Source organism: Canis lupus, chromosome 11 (genome assembly GCF_011100685.1).
Source record: "Canis lupus familiaris isolate Mischka breed German Shepherd chromosome 11, alternate assembly UU_Cfam_GSD_1.0, whole genome shotgun sequence".
NCBI lineage: Eukaryota > Metazoa > Chordata > Mammalia > Carnivora > Canidae > Canis > Canis lupus.
Genome location: NC_049232.1, coordinates 5,123,998 through 5,131,596, shown reverse-complemented (window position 1 = coordinate 5,131,596; position 7,599 = coordinate 5,123,998). Strand labels below are relative to the sequence as shown.

Genomic DNA, 7,599 nt, shown 5'->3' with positions numbered 1-7,599 from the left:
TGTACCCAACGAACACAGGACCTCTCAGAAACTCTGTTTTGTGTGATCCACATCCAAAAAAGGAAATAAAAAGCATATATTAATAATTGTACTCACAGCATTATTGAGTCTATTCTTTTTTTTTTTTAAAGATTTTATTTATTCATGAGAGACAGAGAGGCAGAGACATAGATGGAGGGAAAAGCAGGCTCCCTGCAGGAAGCCTGATGTGGGATTCGATCCCAAGACGTCGGGATCATGCCCTGAGCCAAAGGTAGATGCTCAACCACTGAGCCACCCAGGCGTCCCTTTTAAGTCTATTCTTGACAGAATTTTATTTTTGACAATGTGTTGATAAGAATGAATGGCCTCCTGATGATTATGAATCTTGCATAGATGAGCCTCTCACTCCATATATTCCCAATCTCCTCTCTCTTCAGCTGCCTTTTGTTGTGTGCCAGATCCAGGAGCCATTTATCAGTCTTACTTTTGCTCCTCAGCATTGGGTCACTTCCTTTCTCAGGAAAACAAGTTTTCTCTTGGTTTCCACAGCTTCATATTTTCCTGGGCTTTTCTGTTGTCACAGATTCTTCCCTCTTTGGTCTTTGGGTCAGAGGGCTCCATACTTGGGCTTCTTTCTTTCTTTCTTTCTTTCTTTCTTTCTTTCTTTCTTTCTTTCTTTCTTTCTTTCTTTCTTTATATTTTCTTATTTAAAATTTATTTTTTTTGTATTTTAAATTTTTTATGGTGATAAAAATTACAGATTTATAGCCAGATGGGATCAGTTTAGATGATCCCAATTTTGTTGGCAACATCCAAAGCATCATAGTCAGGAGCCAGTCAAACATATGCTTTCTTCTCTCTGTCGGGCCTGATCAAGATGTTGACCTTGGCCACATCAAGGTCATAGAGCTTCTTCACAGCCTGTTTGATCCAGTGCTTATTGACCTTGACATCCACAATGAACACGAGTGAATTGTTGTCTTATATTTTTTTCATGGCTGACTCCGTAGTCAGAGGGAACTTGATGATGAGATAGTGATCAAGCTATCAAGCTTGTTTCTCTTGGGGGGCGCTCGTTTGAGGATATTTGGGCTGCCTTTAGAGACACAGGGTCTTAGGTCATTGGAATGCAGGTGATGTGTGGATCTTCTCTTTTTTGTGTGTGTGATTGTGGACACCTTTCAGCACTGCTTTTTTGGCTTTCAAAGCCTTTGCTTTGGCCTAGGCTTTGGGAGGGGCAGAGGCTTCCTTTCTATCTTTGGTGCCGTCTTCGTGAAAGGGTGACTTTTTTTTAAAATAAAGATTTTATTTATTCATTGAGAGAGAGAGAGAGACAGACAGACAGACATAGGTGGAGGGAAAGGCAGGCCTCCTGTGGGAGCCTGATGCAGGACTGGATCCCAGGACCCGGGGTCTCAACCTGAGCCAAAGGCAGACTCTCAACCACTGAGCCACCAGGTGCCTGGGTTACTTTCTTATTTAAACTCACTCTAGTGATCACGTCCTGCCTTACCCTTGTATGTACTGGTTATAAAATGATGCCTCCCAAATCTACACCCTTGGCTTGAACCTCTCCCTGAGCCTTAAACACATAAGTTACTGATCTACTCACTTCCCTGCTTGCCAATTTAATAAACATCTAAAAAAAATGAATTTGTTCGGAGATAGAGCATTTTATAACTCATTCCAGTTGGAATGAGTAAGTTACAGGAATATAGTCAATACAGGTGTTGGAATAGTGTTGTATGGTAACAGATGATGGCTACACTCATGGTGAGCACAGTGTGATGTATAGACTTGTCAAGTCATGATGCTATACACCTGAAACTAATGTCACCTTGTGCGTCAACTATACTCAAATGTAGATGAAAAGAAAAAAAAATGAGCATGTGTAAAATGAAACCCAGTCCCACCATTTACTCAGTAGGTCTGCCTCAGAGCAGTCATTGTTGGATTATGCTCTTTGCACACCCCCCCCCCCCCCACATAAGTGTTGTGCCCAAGACTGCGAATCCGAGAAACCACCAAGGAGCCGACACCGATGCAAACACACGATGGTTTATTAACAAGCTCGAACTTGGGTCCAAGTGTACCTGACACAGCGGAGCAGGGACTTGGACCCCAAGGTGGGTTCCAGCTTAGTTTTAAGGGCTGGTCTCGGGGGCCTCCAGAAGGGCTGGAGCAATTCCTCAAGTTCGGTTCACATTCTGATATGGGGCTTTCAAGGGCATTGAGCTCTGTTCTCATTCTAATATGGGGCTTTCTAGGACGTTAAGCTGTAAGCTGTTTTTTTTTCCCTGTAACTGAAGTAAGGTAAAGTTCAGCTCTTCTTCACAGGGACCTGGGATGGCTGTACCTGTGCTAACCTGAACTTAAGGTGGAATGGCCTTAATTTTCTCGGCCTCCACAGTAAGTCCAGAATCTGAGCATTTTCAGCTGCCCTAGGTCCAGACCATGGCTACTGTGGCCTGAGAATCTGTCACTGCATACCCCTTGGCTCCTCACATTCCTATCTCACTGTCCTGGCTTCTCCTGGAACAGGATGGAGGAGACCTCGGAGCTCTGGCCCTGGTGGGTCCTAGTTAATACCCTCTTCCCCCAGCCGTGTGGTTGGCTCCCTTTTGGCTTCAGGCAGGGCTCTGTGCAGAGGGCTTTCCCAGCCACCCTTTCCAGACTTACCCTCAGCCCTGCTCTGCTCAGCCCCTGACTTCATGCAGGGATTTGAGCGCTGGAAGCACCTGCTCCCCCTTTGGTTACACAGGGTCAATTATACCCACATTCCAAGTAGAGGTAAATTGAAGATTAAATGCACATCTGTCACCTTTCACAGTGCCTGGCATGGTGGGTGTTGAAGAGGGTTCATTTTCTTCTGAACTGAGTGTTCTCAGTTTCCGAACAACAGGGATACTCCCAGAAGGCCACGAGGGGGGCAGATGGCTTGACTATCCCTGGGGTTGGTGGGAGGTGGGTTCAGATGGAGGACGATTCTCCTCTGCTAAGACCGCTCAATCCAAAGCAGTTCCTAGTCAGACGTGGTCTGCATCTGGAGGTCTTGCAAGCTTTCTCTTTTTCTTGCCCCAGACCAGCTTTCTTGCCTTTCTAACTCCTAAGTGACCAACTGCTTTCAGGGTAAAACCCACCAGGGTATGCAAATGCAGAGAAGAGCATGTGGTGGCCCAGGGGCTCTTGAAAACCCATCCCTGAGGCTCTCTCTCCATCTTGTGAGAAGCCTTTTTAAAAGGGTAGGTTCTTGGGACAACTGAGTGGCTCAGTGGTTGAGCATCTGCCTTTGGCTCAGGTCGTGATCCTGGGGTCCTGGCTTGAGCCCCACATCCGGCTCCCAACAGGGAGCCTGCTTCTCCCTCTCCCCATGTCTCTGCCTCTCAATCTGTGTCTCTCATGAATAAACAAATAAAATCTTAAAAAAAAATCCTCCCTGAAAGACGACAGTTGGCAATGCCTATACTGATGGGCTTGTTGCTATTTGCATAAGAAACCAGAGGACTTTGAGATGTCAATGAATTAAATTTCAAAGGTTGAAATTCAGTGGAGGAAAGGAGGGAAATTACCTCTGCTGGAACCTTCCTAGGGTCCCTCAAATGACAGCCTGTACTGGGAACCTGCTTCTGTGTGGTTATCAATCCCCGAGGAATAGAAGTCATTGCTTTTCTTTGCTCTATGTGAAATCTTAGGTTTTGTTGTTGTTTGTATTTGTACTTTTGGATTTTGATTTCATTAATTTTTTTTTTATTGAAGAAAAATTGGCATGCAGTGCTGTGTTAGGTTTAGGTGTCTAATAGAGGGGCTTGATATTTCACACACATTACAAAGTGGTCGCCCCCATGGGTCTGGTTATCATCTGTGACCAATGTGTTTATCAAACAAATGATTTCCTATTTGTGCTTCTTTCCAAGCTTGCCAAAACCAACCACTAAACAAACCTATAGAGTTACCAAAACATTAGCTTATTAAAAACAGAGTTCTTTTTGAATGATTTCCCCATTACTTACTTTCCCTATAGTTTGCTAGAATTTCAATAGTTTTGGGAAGTCCCAGTTTTACATTATTCTCTAGTTGAAATATGCTACTTTTCAGCCTCAACATGACACTGCCTTTTCCTTATTTTGCTGAGTGTAAAACCATGGAAATGAGCCCACGCTTTTTTTCTGGATTTTTCCACAATGTCTAGCTGTTCCACCACCATTGATAAGTGCTGACTTCTTTTTAGTCAGTAAAACATCTAATTTTTTCTCTTCAATCAACATAGGGTTCAAAGTATCTGCAGAGAGCTGACAATCTCTTTCAGGGAAGATATGTTGGTGGAGCTTTTGAATAAAGATTAATCACCACCTGTCCCCTATTTTTAAAAATTTATCAAGGGTATTAACCCTTTTGTCAAACATTACCAGCTGTTTTTTCCAGTTTATTGTTTGTCTTTTGACTTTTTAGGGTATGTTTTGTCCCGCAAACATTTTATATTTTTGTATGATAAGTCTTTTCCTCTTTTTCATTGATGGCCTGGCCTGTGACACATGCTCCTCTGTTTGCTCTCAGGAAAAAAAGAGAACATTTCCAATGACAGAGGTCAGGTGAGGTCATTCATGTGGCTTGAGCACCTGTAGGAGCTTTGGGGGAAAAAGACCGGCAGGCAGTTCCCAGGGTGGTAGTGATCTGTCACTGACTTGTGATTTGTGATTGCTGAGGACTCTGAGAGCAGCGTTGTGCACAGAAGTTGTATCATACTATGGGTGAACGTCAGCCCTTGGCACTTGGACACTATTCATTTCCTTCATTTTATTTTATTTTACTTTATTTTATCTTATTTTAATTCATTTAATTAACATATAGTGTATTATTAGTTGCAGAGGTAGAGTTCAGCGATCCATCAGTTGCCTACAACCGCTAGTGCTCATCCCATCACGTGACCTCCTTAGTGCCCCATCACCCAGTTAACCATCACCCAGTTACCTCAACCTTCCCCCCACCCTTCCCACAGCCCTCAGTTTGTTTCCCAGAGTCAGGAGTCTCTCATGGTTTGTCTTCCTCTCTAATTTTTCAACACTTAGTTTCCTCCACCCCTTCCTTTATGGTCCCTTTCACTATTTCTTATATTCCACATATGAGAGAAACCGTATGATAATTGTCTTTCTACAACTGACTTATTTCTCTCAGTATAATTCCCTTCAGTTCCTTCCATGTCAATGTAAATGTCTCTACCATCTTTATTCTTACTCCTTCCTACAGTGATTCTACAATTCTTGGTTCTGTCAGTAATAATTATGACATAATTTTGGTTCAGTCAATATAACTAGTGTTTATACTATTTGAGCTCATAGTCACATAAAAACCTGGTTGCTGGCATTCATGGTGCAGATGAAGGAGGTATCCTGAAGTTTCTTATTTAACCTTTTTTTGTTTGTTTGTTTTCTGTTCTAAAGCCCCATTGGGCCCTCTGCTGTGATATGCATGGTGTCCTAGGATTTTGAGCCTCCAAGGCTTGATTTCTCCAGGGACTAAACCTTGGTTTCCAGGGTGGGTGGGGTCGGGAATTTTGGGTGGGTGAAGACCTTTGTCCCCTCCTGGTTCTGTGGGCTTGGTATTAAGGCTGGGACCTGGTTCCCAACTGTTCTGTCTCTAGATTTTCAACCCATTCCGTTGTTTCTAGCTCCTTGCTCTACCCCTGCCTTTGATTCTGGATGCCTCTCAGTACACAGGCTCTGCAGAGATAATATCTGTACTCCCCCTGCATTGCTCTCTATGGGCAGTTAGGTGGAAATGGCAGTGCTTTGTAAAATCTATGGTCCTCATTCTTCCACACATGCACTAATATCCCTCGTCTGTCATTGTCTCCCTCCTCTCTCTCTGTCCCACTGATGATCGCTTTTTTTTTTTTTCTTAATTTTTTTTTTTTTTTTTTTTTTTTTATTTATGATAGTCACAGAGAGAGAGAGAGAGAGAGGCAGAGACACAGGCAGAGGGAGAAGCAGGCTCCATGCACCGGGAGCCTGATGTGGGATTCGATCCCGGGTCTCCAGGATCGCGCCCTGGGCCAAAGGCAGGCGCCAAACCGCTGCGCCACCCAGGGATCCCTGATGATCGCTTTTTAATTTTGTCACTGTCCTTCTGGTTGAGTGTGTGTGGGGGGGAAGGAAGCAAGTACATGTGGTCCGTCTGTCATGACTTGCCTTGAAATTCACACGTATCTTACCTTGAGCAAAGACCCCAACATGTACAATTTACTTATGACCCATCAGGCATTTTTGCCAGTTTATGACAAGTAGGAGCAGAGGGGAATGGGAAGGATGGGTCACTCTTTCCTCCTTATTCTTCTCTTTTCTCAGGATGTGGAGAAAATTAGGGTACAGAATTAAAGCTTGAAAAAGAAAGTCATTTTTGGAAGGACTCACTGTTAGTAAAATGTTCATGATGTCTCGAGGGTGTAGGAGTGCCAGTGAGAACACACTGAAGCCCAATTTGCATGCTATGTTTTTGATGATTTTGATAGATTTAGAAACTTATCATTTTTTATGACTTGGGTGAGGATATTGTCATTTTTTAGAACACTTTTTCCATTGGAAGGTCAGTAAAAGTGTTACCATGAGGGTATGGTTGTGGCCTCCAGCATTCTGCCGCACTTTCAAGCTGGGGCTGCCAAGTTCACGTTCGTGGGGTGAGCTGTGAGGATTGTGGAGATGGTCCTCGGGCCTTACCACTGTGGGCTTAGACATTCTTGATGCTGTCTGCTGCAGACTGTGAACCCTCAAACTCTTCTTGGCCTGACTTTAGAAGCCTTGGCTTAGGGACACCTGGGTGGCTCAATGGTTGAGTGTCTGCCTTTGGCTCAGGTCATGATCCCCGGGTCCTGGGATTGAGTCTTGCATTGGACTCCCCGTGGGGAGCCTGCTTCTCCCTCTGCCTATGTCTCTGCTTCTCTGATGAATAATAATAACAATAATAATAATAAATCTTTAGAAGCCTTGGGTTGAAGTTCAAACCTGCCCCTTCTCTTTGCTGCTTGTCCTTCATGTGCAATGTCTCAATCGAAGGGAGTGCTCTGCCAATGCACATGACCGTGCCCTTGCTCGTACTATTTCTTTAGAGAGACCTAGACCTGACACCAGCTTGGGGGTGAGCCCTGCTTCTGAAGGCTCCAGACTCGCCCTGGGTGTCCGGCAGATCTGGGCTTTGGCAGATCTGAGGGGGTGCTGACATTCAGCAGGGGCAGGGGTCTTGTTCAGCTCCTGGTGGCCTTTTCTCTGTGTCTTTGCTCCTGGATCTTGCTCCTGCTTCTTGCCAGTAGGTGGCAAGCTAGGCCTGGCAAAAATCACCAAGAGCCGTGGACTGTGCGGAGTTGACTTGATCTCACAGATCTGGGCTCCCCAGACGGGCAGGGCTGTGAAGAATTCTCTGTAGAGGTGCGAGGATCCTTAGCAGGTGTCTCCTGGGCTAGACGGAGGGTCATCGTACTAGTCCCCGTGTTGCACAATGTGTTTGTGTCTCGTTCCCGCTGCTCCTCCCCTTCCCTCCCAGAGGCACTCCTGAACCTTTCCTGTGGAAACCCGATTAGCTCCCACGTTGTGATCTTGTGATCGTGGCTGGCGTCCGGTTCCAGGGCTG

At 44.9% G+C, this 7,599-nt stretch overlaps 1 pseudogene; it reads right to left on the bottom strand.

The window, feature by feature from the left end:
• Window positions 1-765: 765 nt before the first annotated feature.
• Window positions 766-6,710, bottom strand: LOC119876777 (annotated as a pseudogene).
• Window positions 6,711-7,599: the final 889 nt, after the last annotated feature.